Here is an 18,713-nt window from a genome sequence, read left to right on the forward strand (position 1 = left end):
TAAGAAATTCTGACATGGATTTCTTCACCAGTCGATTTAGAAAAGGGAATCTTAGGTATCTTTGAAAGAAATGAGAAAGTGTTAGGAATTTTTATTCCTTCACTCTTGGCGTGGGGAGTAAAAACAAGCAGTTTTTTAGATCACGGGTTTGAAAAAAAAGAAACAATGAGATTTGTGTCTGGAAACAAGAGAAAATTTTAACATAATAATATGGGCTGATTTAAAGTAAAAATTTTGATATTAGTTAGGATTTAACTTAAATTAAGATATATCATTATATACATACATTTATATATATATTTACTTTGATTTATACAAACGCAGAGGGAAGCTGCAACTGGTGCTCATGGACCAGATGAAAGTCCGGCTTTTGAGAAAGCAAGGGTAAGAAAAAAAATTTAATTTCTTTGCACTTAATAACAATATGTAGTTTTCAAAATTCTAATATTGTAGGCTAATCTAGGAAGTTCTGCAATATTTTTAGGATTTTACATTCGATACATGTTGGAAAAATAACCGAGAGGTGGGAGAAAGAAATTATAATACATGTTCCATTAAATTAGAAGTGAATCGGACTTAGAACAGTCATACTATGTTTTGAATTTTCTTTTTTTCCCCCTAACCAGAATTCAAAACTATCAGAATTTTCAGAAGCAAAAATAATGGCAGGAAATATTGGAGGTGTTTGATGCAAGTTCTCACCCATTTTTCATAATTTATTTTTTACATTAATCTGTTTAGGAATCATATTAGTAAGAAATTAAGAACATAATTAAAGTTAATAAGTTAAAAAAAATTAATATGAATTTAAATATGAAATTTATATATGAAATTAAATATGAAATTTATAAAATTAAAGCGATACACAATATTTGCATTAATAAATTAAGTTCTTCATAAAGACTGAAGGCAAATTTTTGAATGTATATAAAATAAATCTTTTTTGTGAAATAAACGTGTACGATTAACCATGAATATGATAAATTGAATCGTTTTGAAGTCTTAATCTTCTCCAGATTGTTCATAGTATTTTTTGAAAATTTGGACCTTTCTGGTCAAATGATTTTGCAGGTGATATTAGAAGCACTGTATTCGGTGTATATTCTTCTTAAGATAGACGGAAGTAGATGACTGAGGTAGGTGTAACCTGAAATTCAAACAGCCATTGGTATATTTTGTATGCAGGTCCTTCTAAGTGAAGGCGTATAACTTTAATCTAATCCTATACACTTGGCACAACATAATCAATGATATACGGTATATTTAAGACTACTATTAATTCATCATTAGTATTTAACTTATGAATAGTTGGATTATTTTTCATTTACAGAAATGCATAGAATCAATTCTCGCCTTTTGTGAATCAACTCCTGATATGTGCATGAGGTAATTAATTCTTAATTTTTTTGTTGATTTATATTTTTCTTGTTCACGTTGAAACTCTGAGCTTCATTCTTGTTCTTCTGTAAACAATAACGTGAAAAACAAACAACTCAATAGTTAATTTGAAGCCTTTCATTATTTACTTAGAAGGAGAAAATTTTTGAGGGTTGGAAATTTTGCTGTGGTATCCATATAATTACTCTATAAGCACAAGATATTGTACGATATTCCTACGATGTTGTTTGATGTTCTAAATGCCGGGCCAATGTCGGAAAGATATTGTAACAATGTTGTTTGGCATTTTGTGTTAATAGGGTTTAAATAATAATAAAATTTTTACATTTTAATTATAATATTTTTTGATGCAGTTTGTTAACAGTAAATGCAAAGATGGTAATAGCATAAAATTTATAATTCTTCTTTGTAACCACCAGCGTTGTGTATAGTTTATTTTTAGGGATTTGGAAGTTATAGAATATTTGAATTAGATCTGTTGATGTTTAAGATGCAGCGGTCTATCGCTTCAGTTAGGTAATAACTTGTGGCTGATGCGGCCAGATATTTGATTTACTTTTAACCCTACAGTATATTAGCTCCAGCATTTGTGATTTGATGTCAAAGATGACCTTCTATTAACCTTGCAAGGAATCACATTTAAAAAGTTTAACACAATGCCAGCAATTTCGCTGTAGAACAATAAAAGCTAGTACCGATATTTCATCAGTCAAATGTATTGATTTTATATCAGACACTAACGAGGAATTAAATCTGATATGTCAACAAGATAACTGCCTTCGCCAAAAATAAGTTGGGTCAGTTGCTGAAATATCATATGAAGCATATGAAGTATATATTAACTGTTAAAAGATAAGACAATGTTTTGTTGTTTCAAATGAAGTAGAAATTCGGTTGGATTAAATAAGTGAAAAAATGTTTTAAATACCCAGTCCAATTACTCATGGAATTCCATCCAAATTTAAATAAAAAAAAGACAATCGAATTTATATCTAAATTATTAAAATTCTCGAATTTTGCAGTATTATTATTTTATAAAATCAACCTCAGATATCGATAAAATTTTGTTGTGTGCATTCTACCTCTCAAGTTATTTAGTTATTTCTTAATAGGCACCAGTGAGATTTATGGGCATGGTTTATTTTATTATATTTCGTTATTCAAAAAGGATACAAATTCCTTATTTCTAATACGCTTACTAAACTATTAGTTATCCCATTGAAAAAACTAGAAAAACCATAAGAATTTTTATAAAATTTTTTGTGCATTTCCAATTTTAAATACTTGCTGGCTAACAGGCCAACTCATTTTTATGTATTAAATAATTTAATATTTAAATATGGTTTTTCGAGGAGTCATTTTAGAATCAATTAAATTAGAACTGCGGATCATCCATTACTTCAAGAATACCTAAACAGGAGCTTCACTAAAATTTTTGAATGATTTCCAATAGTGAAATGACTTGCATAAGAACTAAGCATTTTTTTTTCAAAATAAAATATTTCCTCAAGAAAAATAACATCATAATATTGATTGAAATCTTTATTTGCTTCTTTCTTATAGCATTGGATAAGAAAAAAAAGCAGGCAATGCTAAAGAATGGATCTAAGAGAATAAAGTAAGTACAGATTCAGTTTAAATCTTGATATATTCATTCAAAAAATATTCAACTAAACATTCAAAATTCACCCAAATATATACCTTTTGTTTAGCCAATGAATACTAATTCATCTAATGGATACTATTTATATTATCTTTTAAAAATGCAAAATTATTTGCTTGAATTTTTGGATATTATAAGGAAATTCGTGTTTCTTTGTAATATAAAATTCATAATTAAGCATTAAACTGCCGGATACTTGCAGGAAAACAATAGCAAAAGCTTTCAATAGTTAAAATTTTACTGAAGGCACAAATATGGATACTTTTTTATGTATGTAGTTTATCGCATTTTTATGACTTGATTGTGCTAAGTTTTAATTATCTAAGATAAAACAAATGTGGTGATCAGAATAAAGATATAAAAATTTTTTTCTAGCTACTCAAAAAATAATCGTAATAATTGAAACTAAAATTATTGCACATTCATGAAACATTCAAAACGTGTGAATAGCAATAGGTATAAAAGAAATCCTATTCGTTATTAGAATTCATGCAGATACGCTACAGTCAATGATTTCCTCACTGGTCCATTGTGGGCCTTACACCTAATCGATTAGATTGGGAAGTGTGGCAGTGTAAATAAAAATAAATACTTGAGAAGAATCGAATGTCTGTAATATCATTCTCATTGAAGAAAATAGTTGACTGGCTACACTAGGGGATCGATGATACATGGCTAAAATTTTTATAGTTTGAAAGTAGTTGTCTAATTACATAAATCATGATACTGATGAATAAGAGGTTGTACCCTCATCGATTATACGGCCTATGTATAAGTCAGCCATCTAACTCTCCGACCCGCCACGAAGGCACACGGATTTAAACCATAAAACTGAATGACCGGCCCGCCGCAACAGCAACATTGGCGGGAACTGTGGTTGAGTACTAAGGGCTGTCACCGGCCATGGAACAACCCTCCCCGAAGGAAGTACGTCCCGTCATCGATGGGAGGAGTCAGATCCCCCACCTATTAGTGTACCCTTCCAGGGTGGCGAGATCCAACCACCATGTCGGAAGCATCTCATCCTCATTTCGAGGTGCCCCCCGGGGGGTTGGCCTATGTATAATCGGATAATTGTTTCAACTGGACCATAAAGTGATATTCCGATTAATAAAAAAATATTTAAGTCTTCAGCGGGCTATTTAATCAACAAAGGATTGGACGTCATAAAACTGCCCGGTAAAAAAAAATAAATCAGAGGATAAATGTATTTTTTTTAAAGTGGCATCCTTAAAGTGATACATCCCATTTTCTTGAGTGGGATCTTTAACCAATCCAAAATACTAGGAAGATATAAAACAAAGGAATCCATAAATTTTTTGGTAAAATCTTCTACTGGTTTTATTTCTTTGAAAAATATATCAAATTCTTCAATTAAATTCCTTTGAACCATAAACTGTTTTTGAATATGTAATAAAAATCTTATTCGTAATAAAACAGAGTACGATAAATTAAATATAAGCTCAATAACTAGTAATATTTTATACTTTTGTAAAGCTGAAATTAGTTACATAATTTTCAAGAAACAACATGTTTTAAAATATTTTCATAATGAAATAAAAAAAAAAGATGCTAATTGATACTAGATTCTTTAATTTTATTCATGCTAGATTTCTAGATATATTTAAATACAATATGGCATGAAAAGAATAAAGGTCACATGAAAAGATTAAAAAAAATAATCTATCGTAAATGAAATTGTTGAAGGCAGATTTTACACATTTTTAGATAATGTTACAAATATCGTATTCCGTAATTTCACCAGCTATTTAGTTACTTTCTAAATTACTGCCACTTTCTTAATTATTTTATTAGGGTTTCTCGAAATTTGGTTATAAAGTAATGAAATATTCGAAGCGAGGACAATCTGATGAACAATAAGATAGAAAAAACTTATATATTTCATTAAATATGTAGATGCACATTTGCAATTTAGCTTCAATAATCTTATGCTCATAGATGAATTTTTTAATAAATTTCATCTTTTTTTTCTTAAACCAATTTAAATAAATTTATATTTTATTTTCTATTGCAGGAACAACAATCAACTAAAACAAGAATTTCTTCAACGCAATTATTATCTGAATGCAACACATTTTTCTTCCAAAAAATTAACACAATATCTCTGATTTCTTCTTACTGATATTGCACACTATTAAATAAAATATATTTAAATCTGATGTATGTTTTTTCTGTAATTCATATCTACAAGTTTTGTTGGGCCACAGATTTTCAACATTCAGTTCTTCCATATACATAAAAAAACAATATTTAGAATGATTCCATTTAATTGCAAATTTGATGTATCAGAAAGATGTAAGGAATGTGAGAATCAACTGCGAGATATAAATTTCAGCATGCAGATAATTACAGGAAAATTTCATGTATTACAGTTTTACGATGTCATAATGCAAAATTTAACGAACTCTATTGTTCAACAGACTATTCATCAAACTGTATCACGATTAAGTAATATAATTAAAGAGATTGCTCTCTCAAAACTTTCTCGTATATTCTCTATTAAAGATGCTATTCCAAAGAACGCCTGGCATGGCATTGGTGTACAATTGTTACGAAATATTAAACTTCGCCGTGAATTTAGTATTTTTGCTGAATCTGTAGTGTAATCCTTGGCGGGCGATTAATATCCGGAAACAAAATTTATGTTTCAAACACACTTATCTAAGTCGAACTGACACAAAAATTTGACGCAAAACTGTCAAGGATTTTTTTGACACAGAATTTATAGAATCAATATCAAATTTGATATATTTAAGTCATTGCGTCTTTAAAAATATCCCGTTTACATTTTATGAAAGTACAGAAAGACAAAAGTTCAATCCCTTTTTGGATTTAGCTCAAAATTTGAAAAGTTTCTAGATTATAGAAGCTAATTCTGTGTATCGAATTTTATCCATTTAGCTGTCTTCGTATTGTAATTATCGTGTTAACTTATATTCGAACAGCCTGACAGACTTCCTCTGAACAGAGTTTACTCAAAATTTGATAGAAATCTGAAAATTTGGTGTTAATACAATATATCGAAATCCAACTATCTAGCTTAAAGGGTTTTTTTTTAGTTATCTTTGTCACAGACAGGCCGAAAGAAGTACGTTTTCCAAAAATGTGTTCTTCGAACTCGAGGAAATCTAAATTGGGGAGATTTATCAAAATCTCGTGTTCGAATTTTTTGACGATTACAATACTTCTCTATACTATGTATACGAGAAATTAAAAAGTGAAAATTCACTTACAAATATAACTCTCACAAATGAAAGCAAAAGCAAAAGCAAAAAAGATGTATTAGCAAGCAAGCACAAATTGAGTTTTAGTTTAGTTATATTAATGTCCCACTTTAAAACAACACTAGGGCTATTTTGGGACGGACATCGTCATTTTGAACCACGGTCAGATGACGAAGACGACACCTCAGTTGGAACCTCCTCTCCACACTACACCACACCAGCGGGAGGACGTTTGACCCTGACGGATTTAAATTGCAACAAACCCCCTTACACGACGGTTCTTCGGTGGAATCGTATCTCGAACCAGAAACCCTACGGCTCAAGAACCAAGACCTTACAACCAGGTCACCGTGACCCGCAAGCACAAATTGAAGAGTCGATTAATATAATATACTTATATGATTTTGATCTCTGTATAAAAGTTAAACATATGATAACGAATTATAATTGCAGAAATTGGATTAAAAGTTGCCTTCAAAAATTAGTTTCAATATAAATGAACTTATTTAACTTTAAACAATTTTATTTTTAAAAAGTTACACAATTTCCGCAATATATTCTAAATACTCGTATACAAAAAAAAAAAAAAAAAAAAGAATCCTCTGATTACTTTCTGAAATTTCAATTATGCTTATTTTAATTTGAATATGTTCAAACACGTAGCTCTTATAAATCACATGGAAATTTTTTTTAATTCTCTGAAAATACCATGAGAATAAGACCACCAAACACCTAGACAGCAAGCTTTGCTGCATAGAGCAGCCTGAAATTGTAGGGCCCCAAGATAGATGCCAGCTTTGCCTAATCGATAATTTGGATCTGCCAACAGGATGATTTGATAATTCTTCCTCTTAAGAAAGTATGCTGCAGAGATTTCTTCAACCGTGTCTTTGACCTGATGATACGTTTTGTATTCCATTATTAAAATCGCTGTACTATTAGAAAATTGGAAACTGCAATACGGAACATAAATCAATCTCGTCCATCTATATATTTGACTGTTCAATTGATGACGAAACTTTAATTGCTTCTTTCTAAGCGTTTTTAGAAGTGTGTGAGGTTGAAAGTAAGATTTCCTTTATGGAAGTTCGTACTGGTAGTAAATCTAGAATAAACAGTTTATTTACGTTTAGTACATAAAAATTTAATATAATTGCCCCATGCCTTTTCGCAGACTTTTGTTAAATTCACTTCGTTTTCCTTCACTTTTCCTTTCAAAACCTTAGTTATAAGTACAATATGTATCAAAGGATCAGTTACACTACCCTTTTGCATTTGGATGGTGTCTCTCACTCACCATTCAAGATGGTACATCATTTTGACACTTTTTTTGATTTTTGATTTTTAAAAGAATACCTAAAAATGGTAAAAATATGCAGATCACTTTTCGGTAAAATTCACCTTAAAAATGTAATAAATATTTTTTTCATAGAAATAAGCAAATCCCCACGTTAGCTGAATAATTTTTGAGTCGAATTACTTTTCCGAGTGTAAAGGGTTAAATGAGTATAAAAGAATAATTAACATAATAAACCACCAGGCTAAAAATACCCGTACCTGTGATTTTGTTTTAGGAAAAAGACAAATTTGAATTTTATTTCTTTATTCGGGGATAAGAAACATACCAATCACATGCTCATGACATTTCACATGGTTCTGAGCAAATATCTCCTTAATTAGCAAACTTAATTGTTAACCTTTCTATTATTATGTATATAAATAGATGATCCAAGTATCTGTTAAAAATGAAGTACCACTTCAAATAAGAAACCACATTTCTTTTTAACCCACGAATAGCTTAAAAGATAAATGACATTTTTTTAAAATCCTGAAATTTATCATGAGAAGTAGATAAGTTTCTAAATCAGTACAAATTGCCGGTAACTTTTGCGCATTTGCCTTCAAAGAAATTTTCCAGAGACTCTTTGACAAATCTAGAACGGAAATTTAACGATAAGGATTACAAGTTTGACTCGTTCTTCTATATTTGTAATTTGGAGAAAAATCGAGTGATTTCATTTAATATGTGATAATAGTTACAGAGTTTCAGATTTTTGACTATGGCTTCATTGAGAATCAATGGAAAAGTATAAAGAGACTCCATAAATTCTTCAAAATTAATTTTTTTGTGATGCACTCAATATAATTTTTATCTGTTTGGATTTTCGTTGATTAACCAGAAGGTGGGGTTTACTAAATCAGTTGAATTAGATTCGTTAGAGAAAATAGCGGTATACTTTACCTGGCAACCATCTTACCTAATATATTTGCTCAGATTCCAAAGTTTATTTAAACTACGATCTTGTTAAGCTTTTTAGGAGTCATAAATGTTTGGATTAATTCCAGAGTAAATAAAATTCAATTTATCATCCATCTACGACGCATCCCACATCTCAATTTCCACCCAACTGATTATCTCGAATTTCGTGAGGCACCGTTTCAGCATATTCAAGTAATAAAATTAGAGCTTTCTCCTTTCCCCCAGAATTTAGACCATAGAACATGTCTCCAAAATCTTACTCTGAACCTTACTAAGATCCATCTATTGTATTCCAAATATTTTTCTAATTTACCAAAGGCAAGTGCTAATACAAAATCCGTTTATTTAAATTCCTACTTTATTGCACTTTTAGTTTACAATTTTCTTTATTTTATTTAATTCTCCTTCATTTACTTCATCATTATAGTCTGTGTAATTTCTGTAGTCGTTTAAAGGACACTCGCCTGCTCTTTCCTACTCTTTCTCCTTCTCCGTTGCCATGGTTTCGACAAAGCATGTTTCCCCCCCCCTCCAGTACGTTTCGGGAATACCTTACCTTCGGAATACCTTAACAGCTGTGTAAGAAAAAGTGTGACACTGTTATCTGTCCCAGCTTTGCGAGGCAGACAACCAGTAACGAGGTACAAAATGAGACCTTGAACCGCCTACAGAAAATACACAGACTATAGCATAATTTTAACCCGATAATCAACAGAAAAATGTATTCCATTACTGAGTTTACCGTCTTTCCCAGTCCATTACTTAGCTTACCTTCTTTCCCAGTTCAAAATATTTTACAAACAATAAAGTTTCAAGAATTCTAAGATTCTACCCAGAGGAAAACTTTGCAATAGAAAACCTTTATACTTTCATGGGTGACCCTTATGTATTGCCTAAAGTGTCAGGAGCAGATGGCACTTCTGGTACCTTATCTTACAGGCACTGTGGCTAGACAAATATTCTTAAACATAATATCCGTTGAAACACTGCGATAAAATAGGTCTACATCACCGAACTGAGGATGATATCACTGAAGAGACAGAACTTTTGCCAAATAATTAAAAAAAAATCAATCATTAACGTACTGAAGTGTGTACTCTATTACATTTTGAGAATAATTTTGGTTCTACTGAATATGTAAATAAAATATCAATTATTCTCATAGAATTGATATAGGTCACCGAAAAGATTCTAAATATTTCAGTTTAACCCCATATTAGTATAGCTTTACATTACATTAAATTATTGTAATTACTGCATTACAATGACTAATTTGAGCGAAGGTTTCATTCTACTCTTTGGTTTTCCGGCATTTTGACATTGATCACATATCTGAATGTACTTTTCAATGTTCCTATAGTTACAAAGTCAGTAAAAATAATTCAATAACTTAGCGCATTCAAATGAGCCAATAATGAGCTTCGTGACATAAATTTTTCGTTTCACCTTCTAGCCTTTCTGGAGCCATCAACAACTTGTATCATTCACCAGTCGATCATTTTGATATTTAATCAAAATTCGATTTTCGGCCTGATACCCATTTATTTTTCGTAATAAAAGTTTGATTAGCAGCTATTTCAAAAATTTACTTTTCTTAAAACTATTCTTTAAAGTTTTAAATTCTCTTCAGTTTATTTCTAGAAAACTTAGTTCCTTTTATTCTTGAACCAGGTTTAGAATCTTAATTATTTCAGAATTAAGTTCAAATTGAAAAGTATCATTGAATTTATTTAATATTTCGCTTTCCTCTATTCTATCCGATGAGAGAGAATCTCTTTAGCGATGTAGTTTAGATCGTCATTAATCGGCTCAGTTTTGTTAAATTTACTCAAGCTCTCTTGATTAATAAAGACTACTGTCCTATTAACTAAAATAAATTATTAGTCTCCTGATCTAAACTATCAGCAAAGAAGATTGCTTTTGTTTGCGCTGTTCCGAAATCTCTCGACTACTGCTAATGGTAATGAAATATGATGATCATCCAAAGATTGCTTAATCCAAATGTTTTCCTTCAATAAAATTTTGATTTTGCATAGTCAATGTTACCAAATCTATTATTTTTCGAAAACCAAGGAAAATTTCTATTTTGCATAAGAGATCGAAAAAAAAAAAAAAAAAAAAAAAACCCGGATGAATATCAATACGCTTTTCTCCCACATAATTGATTGGAACTTTTCCCCATCATTGCTTTCAAAAGCTTGGGTTATGAAATTGAAATGCTTGAGCTAAATGTATTCGAACATTTTTTTTAATTTTGCCTCATTCGAGCAGCCAAGAATAAATAAATCAAAATAGGAAAACTCTTCTTTGATGTGAAGCAAGGAGTAAATATCTCCGAATTAATGTGTTTGTTTATCAATTGTGAGAGAAAGTGGTTTTTGTGTTCAGAACAATTTTTCATCAGGTTTTTCTTTCACTTTTCTGTCAGGTTTTTCTTTCACTTTTCTGTCAGGTTTTTCTTTCACTTTTCACTTTCTTTCAGTCAGTTGTGGTGGTGGGGAGGGGAATCAAGGTATGGCATCAATAGTTTATTTAGAATATCAAGAACGTACTTTTCAGCCATTCCTTTAAGTAGTTCTGGTTGGCAAACACAATCTTTACAGTCATGCTCCTTGTTTTTCTAATAAAAAATGAATTTTTGTCTAAATATTTCGGATTTAGCGTTTAAATCTTTCCAATAACATAATTTTAATACATTCGTTAATGTTAGACTGATCTTTCGATTCTCCCGCAAAAACTAAAAATGCATCGTTGTATCTTGAAATATTTCATAAGATAGCTTATCTAGACCGATTTATTTAAATTAAATTTCTCCATATGATGATGAAATTTGCGAGATATGAACTAAGTATTGCTTTTCTCAAAATTAAATTTGTATATACAGATGATATCTATTTGAACTAACATATTCCGATTTATTCAGAATTAAAGCATCCTCTAAAAGTGATTTAGATTTCCTTCCCTTCTTTTTAATTCTTTAATGTTATATTGAAAATACTTCTGAATACGTATTCATAAATTTCACTAGACAGAATAAAATTGAAATCCCATCCGTTGATATTCGGATGTGCAGACTATTGTTACTCTTCTGCTATGCTTAACAAGTAAAACTTATTAATATCTCTTAACAACTAGGCCACAATCAGCAATGCTAATTGAATTTTAACATATATTCTACTAATTCTCAATTGTATACACTAAATACTATAACCAAATATCAGATAAAATATTATATAACACAACTGCTAGCAAAATACATGCCTCATCTTCCAAAATTATACTAGTTTAGTAATAAATATTTAACTAAAAGCTATAGTATAATGGTCACAGTTTCCAAAACACAGAAAGGTACTCACCCTTTTTGTAGTTTACATTATTCTCTGTTTAACCATCAGGAAAATACTTCAATGTGGGAAATCAAGTCATTAGATCATCAAGGGAATTTATTTGGAAGACATGTTTTGGCAGAGCAGTGACAAAATACTTTTGTAGGCCTGATGTTGGAACATTAGAGAAATTTTTTTATGGGATCATTACAAACCACAAGGCAAAATTTGAGGTTGCAATCTTTAAAGCAATCATGATTAACAGTAAGGGTGGCCTCAGTCAAGTATACAGTTGCAGGATATAAAATTATTTGCTAATGGCAAATTCACATTTTTTTCTCTTTTAAATACATATTTATGATTATTGCGCTCATAGTTGAATCGAAGTCTTACAATCCAATATTAAATCAGAGTATTCTGAAAGAAGAATGTTCAAGTCTTTCTTCAGTCTTGTATAACCATGTAACAAACAATTTCCAGTTATCAACAAGCGTCCAAAGAGACCCCTAATTGAAGGCAGCTGCGATAAGCTGAAAGTAGTATTTCATTTACGCACTGCTAGTTAATAATAAATAGTTAATTTACATTTTGTACATAGAAGTTTTATACAATTCACAATATAGGTTTCATTTTATCTTGACACTATTTATTTTATCTTGAGATTACCGCGAGATTATTAACATCTCACGGTTGACCGACATCAAATTTTACTGAATGGAATAAAAATTGCAATGCTGAGTCATCTTCAATTTCAATAAGCCGGAATCCAAAGATCTGTCAGGGTCTCTACTCATTTTCTGAATCAAAGTGCCTAATAAGCACCGTTTCTTATATCAGAGACCACACTTATAAAACGTAATTAAAATTCTTGTCTCCACATATGATAATCACTGTCACGCCTCCACAGCAAGTCTTCTATCAGCTATCAACACAATAAAAACAGCACAAACAGTTTATAAATCAAACATAAAAGATGCTTAATTTTTGGTAATTCCTGGGAATTTGACACTAATTTTCTTCTGAACTTCCTAATGCACAAATGGTAATTTCTGTTTCATTAAGAGCCAATCGATTATTTTATGAAGAGGTTAAGTGGCCTTTTCAGTCCTGATTTTCCGTGTACAGCAAAATATATGTTTTTCCACGCGTATCTCTCAATTACTAACCTCCACTCATTCTTTATGGTACATAGCAATTTATTTCACTAAATAATACAAGTTTACTAATTACTTTATATCAAATTTCTTCTGGGTAAATAAGCATTAATGACAAAATTCTATTATATGGAATAGTGTAAACAGAACAAGCAATACCACTTCATTTCATCTCGATTTGTATGTTACAAAATTCAACGAATGTGTGCATAGTTGTTAAATCATTATTTTCGAATGTTGAGACGATTTCAATGAAGGTTTGTATAAATGTTTGTCATTGGTCGATCAAAAATACCGCAAGACTAAATACCTCTTGGACCATTAATCACAGGTTTGGACCATTATGATGGACCATTAATGAAGGGTGTTTTTATTGGCTTATGCTATATGAAAATTAAAGTCTTTTCTATAGATCTTTTAATTTAAATGATTAGTCAGAAAATTGGAACCAGTGAAACAGGTTATCTTGTTAAAAGAACCCCATCGATCACAAAGTTTCATTACGTGGAATAGCAGAAATAGAATCACAGTCGCAATTCATTCGAGCGCGCCTTGTATGGCATAAAGTTCAAGGAATATTTATGTAGTTGTTCCAGCATTATTTCCAAATGGTTTTGAAAATTTCGTTATTTCATTGAAATAGCCCAACATTCAAAAGTAATGATTTAACAACTATGTGTACATTCGAAATTTGAAACATATAAAGCGAGGTGAAATGAAGTGGGATTGCTTGTTCTGTTTACTCTATTCCATGCAATAGAATTTTCGATGAAACTTTCTGTATAAATTTTGTTTACCGATTGATTAAAAGTGTTATTGGATTAAATAAATTACGAAAGACAAACTTTCTGGAAGAATGATCGAGTGGTTTTAATCCATATAACGAATTCAGCAATTAATATGATTGCCAGTTCTTTGCCAGGTTTTAAGACTAGAATCACGGCAGCTTCGAGCCATTGATAAAATAATTTCTGCTCATTATAGATTTTGTTTATTAAAAGTAACAGATTGAAAAGGAAGTTATGTTTAAATGGCAAAGCATATTGTGTGTGATTTCATTTGGTCTATAACTGGTATCATAGTTATGAGAAAACATCATTTTCAGTTCAAACATTCTAAATTCGCAGTCATATAGAAAAAACTTTTTGGCAATGAAACGCAATGGCGACTTTCCACTCTATTTTTAATTCCCAGAAAATCGGGATTATAAGAATCAATCGTAGAAACTTAAGCGAATGCTTGCCCGAGAATTTTAGCTATTTCTATTAGAATAAAATGCATCGTATTTCCTGTAATCAAAACAGGAAAGAAAAATTCACGATAAATCCTATTATAGGTTTTAACTTTGTTCTATAACATTTTACTGGAAGCAAAGGATATTTTGGATGGAATAAAGGATGCCCATGAATTCTGACTAAGATGGAGAATGCGATGAGCAAGGGCTTTAGCGCGTTTAAAAACAAAGCTTTACATCGTTGTATACCTTCTAAATATATTCTAAAGTTTCTTCTGGTTTTTATAACTTTTTTTTTGACTTTACTAACTTTGTTATAACTTCTTTTTTCTTAGAATTTTCTTAGAAACGGGAAACTCTTAGATATAATTACACTAGCGACGTTCATTCTATCAATGATATGTTGTACTGCTTCCGAGATATTTAAAATTTTGACTGTAGTCTCTGAGACATCTGCCAGTTGCGAGAAAGTAATTTAGTATACAAGCTAGAGTAGGAAACGTGGAAGACATAAATACACACCTTCACTTTCAGCTTGGGAAACAATTACAGAAAAGTTGTCACTATTGTAGAGATCACTTTTGACTGCGAAATTTAGCAGAGGGAGGATTCAACAGAACAAATGGCCAGGTCAAAAAGTGAAAGGTATATGTAGGTTCATGCATACACGTTTTCTCATAATTATTGAGCATACAGAAACAATTATTAGGTATAAACTTTTCAATCTGTCGCTCAAGAGAAATTGTATTATCCAATCCTTACAAATGACTAGGTCCATTAAAATCGCCGAGTAAGATAAAAGGCGAAGGAAATTGGCTGACTAAGTTATCCATATCTTGCTGACGAATGATAACACGAGGCGGTAAATGGATGTAATAGAATCTGATGAATGTTCGTGTGTGAACTTGTATAGTCACAACCTTTAGAAAAGTATTTAAATTGAGATGTGTGCTAGGATGTTTTGAATTTGGATCGAATGCTGTAACAATTCCAAGAAAGAAAGATACCCATTAAGAAATTCTTGTTGCAGGAGAAGAATTGGAAAAAATAATTGAAACATCACAATTCATTCTCATCCTCAGAAGAATGGAATTTGAGATCGGGAACTGTTTCGTATGCCTCCAAAAATGAATTCCAAAGTAACAGAATATTTAGAAACTGTTAACAGAACCTTTGAAACTAAGTTAGGCTGGACTTCGATAGCTAACTCATTTGCAAGTTTTAATCTGAGAGATTTGTTGAATTTCGATTTCCGTTGTTGCAGGAGAAGAATTGGAAAAAATAATTGAAACATCATAATTCATTCTCATCCTCAGAAGAATGGAATTTGAGATCGGGAACTGTTTCGTATGCCTCCAAAAATGAATTCCAAAGTAACAGAATATTTAGAAACTGTTAACAGAACCTTTGAAACTAAGTTAGGCTGGACTTCGATAGCTAACTCATTTGCAAGTTTTAATCTGAGAGATTTGTTGAATTTCGATTTCCGTTGTTTTTTTTATCCAGCTTTTCAGAGTCGGAAGTACTGTCTAACGATTTCTCTGTATCGAAAACGGATTTTTAAGAGCTCACTTACATAACATTCTTAGTAAAATCAGGACAAGATCAGGTTCTTCAAAAGTTTTTTTTTTGAAGAATGGATGCACAATTTACACTTGATGAAGATGTTGTGCAAAGATTTTCTTTTAGGTTCGGTGTATGAGATTTCTCCTTTAATTTTCGTAATAGTTACTTACTTTTCAGCGTGGCATAACCAGGAAAAGGAAGGATTATCACTTTTGAAGTTTACACACTTTTCTGATGTGGAACATTGCTGGCTCTCAAGCCCCTTCTCAGCACAACGAGCACAAGTAACAGATGAGCAGCAATTCGCTTCTGAGTGTTCAAAACGCTGGCACTCAAAACATCTTAGAGGGTTTGGAATTTACGACCTGACAAGTAGCTTAATGTATGAAATCTGGTAATTTTGACGACATCAACACGGTGAGTTGATGTTTAGTTTCGAGTATATGTTCTTCTCGCCGGATGGTAATGCGGTAGATTTGTGTAACATCTTGTGTTTTTAACTTCTCTTGAATCAAATGTACAAGAAGATTTAATATTACACCTTAAGAAATGAAGCATTGAGATATGTCTAATGATATGTGAGGGCATTTTTTTACCAGATGTTACTTTCCCAACTATTGCAGAGAGCTACTTCTACACCAAAAAGGATTCCTTTTTGTCAGGTAAATGTTTTATAAGAAAGAATAGATCAAAATGATATTCAAAGTTAGGAGTACCATGTACAATATGACGCCACTTTTTGGTTAAGTCTATTTGATATGGAAAAATGATTCTCCAAGCTCGAAGTTCAATAAGGGATGGAGCCATCAGCTCTAGAAATTCCCAGCCTCGGGGCTTATCAAAGCTATAAACTGTGAGCCACTCATGAGGACAGTGATCATCCTTAATGAGGGATTTCTCATGGAGATCACCTTCGCTTGCCGTCTATGGAAGGAAGAAATATAACAGAAAGCAATAGGCAAAGGTGAGGAGAATCTGGAAGGTAGATTGATTAGATCACTAAAGTACCTCGGGGTCTTGAAACCTGTTACACTTGAATAAGATGTGTCCCTGAGGAACCGCTATTCCAGTGGTACGCTAAAGGATGCATACTTTTATAAGGATAACTGAATAGATAGTATTATATTGTATAAATATCCGTAAATGTAATTTAACTATTTACATTTTCTGCAGATTCTCTGTTTAATTATTTTTGATGTTTAATATTTCGTTGCTTTCTTTCATTTTCACTTTTTATATTGAAGAAAATTAATTCAAACGAAATGTTTAAGTAAACGGCTGTTGGAAACAGTGATACAAATTTTTGCAATTTTCTTGAAGTACAATTGATGGAGTTTTTTTTTTTTTTTTTTTTTTTGAGTGATTTTTGAATTCTTAGAAATTATATATTATTCATTGTAGAATCCATTGTAATTTGTTGAAAAGTACTTTTGTACTTACATTTTTCTAATAGGTGTTAATAATCTCTCGTTTCGAACATGTTTAACCACACAATAGTTGGGACCAAAAGATATTACTTGAAACTAATTTGATTACTAAATTTTTACCCAAATGACCACATCTCACTCCAACAAATACTTAATGGATTCTTCTTCTTCAAAAGAAAAAAAAAAGCTCAATTAATTTTGTAGCAAGCTTTTACCACTTCCTCCAAGATATAATCAGAAATATCCTCATTATAAAAAGATATTTGGAGATCCAAATGAAATAAATGCAGTTGTACTTCCGAGACAGAATTACCCATCTTGATACTCGGAATGATCTAATGATCTTCATATCATTGAAGGATGTTCCGTGAAATGCTTTTATCGAGTACTTACCGTATTAGACCTAGCATACCAGCACAAGGTGTTGTCTCATTGTTATCCTGAAGATCCTGAATGAATGGCAATGTATATGACACTGAAATAAAACAAATGATCTGATAGTAGGATTCTTGTAACAGCATGAAAATATTAATGACCATGCTTCAATGCAATCCGACATGCTTTCGTAAATCTGAGATCTCTTACATCGGAGCCATAAAACCGAATCTATTCCCATTTAAGCTTAATAGTGCAGAAAAACTGGTTCATTTTTATCCAGTAAAATATTTTTGCTTATGTTATTAAAAAAGTGTAAGAAAATAGCGGGGAGGTATTTCACAGAATGACATCTGACTTATCAGGATGTTAGAATAATTTTAGCAATCTGCAATAACAAGTTTAATATCTACAGTTGTTTCTGAGGAGTATATCATATTTTTAAGATGATATGAATTCTTTTCAGCAATAGTCTGCAATTCTATATACTTTGATATTTTAATGCAACTAATCTATTGCATTGGTTTATCGGATATTATATAAACTGTTCTTGGTTTTAACTTTTCCTCCTTTCAATGCATATTATTTGTAATTTGAACTCTTTCATAGAAATTTAAACAAATTTAAATCGTACAGATCTGCTGAAAGTTAAATAATTTTGTAGTTCCTCTTAAGGTATTCAAACAATAATTCAAATGATAATAAGGTATCATAATTGCGTGAAGGATAGAATAGATTTCAAATGATTTTTTGTTTGAAATCCTTTCCATTATTTTCGTAGAATTTATAATTTTTCCAGGTTCTATCTGCCTATTTTTGCATGACAATAGGTTTCAAAAGAATTCTGTTTCAAAAATAGTATATTGTATTTTTATTCATTGAATTTGGAAATGCTTCATTTTTTTTAACAAATAATTACAATGATTAATTAAAGTACTGTTATTCAATTTTAAAAACGAGTTGAGGGATATTTAGACAGCAGGCTTGAAGCACGCTAAAAATTAACATCCAACTCTTTAATATCCCTGAAAATTGAGAATTTTTGCTTTATGTTGTGAAATTCAC

At 31.0% G+C, this 18,713-nt stretch overlaps 1 long non-coding RNA gene across 1 annotated transcript; it reads left to right on the forward strand.

Moving 5' to 3' along the window:
- Nucleotides 1-331: 331 nt before the first annotated feature.
- Nucleotides 332-3,017, forward strand: LOC129971249 (uncharacterized). Its single transcript, XR_008784783.1, has 3 exons — nt 332-384; nt 1,331-1,386; nt 2,962-3,017. It is a non-coding gene; the product is annotated as an uncharacterized LOC129971249 (long non-coding RNA).
- The last annotated feature ends 15,696 nt before the right edge of the window (nt 3,018-18,713 follow it).

Source organism: Argiope bruennichi, chromosome 6 (genome assembly GCF_947563725.1).
Source record: "Argiope bruennichi chromosome 6, qqArgBrue1.1, whole genome shotgun sequence".
Classification (NCBI taxonomy): Eukaryota; Metazoa; Arthropoda; class Arachnida; order Araneae; family Araneidae; genus Argiope; species Argiope bruennichi.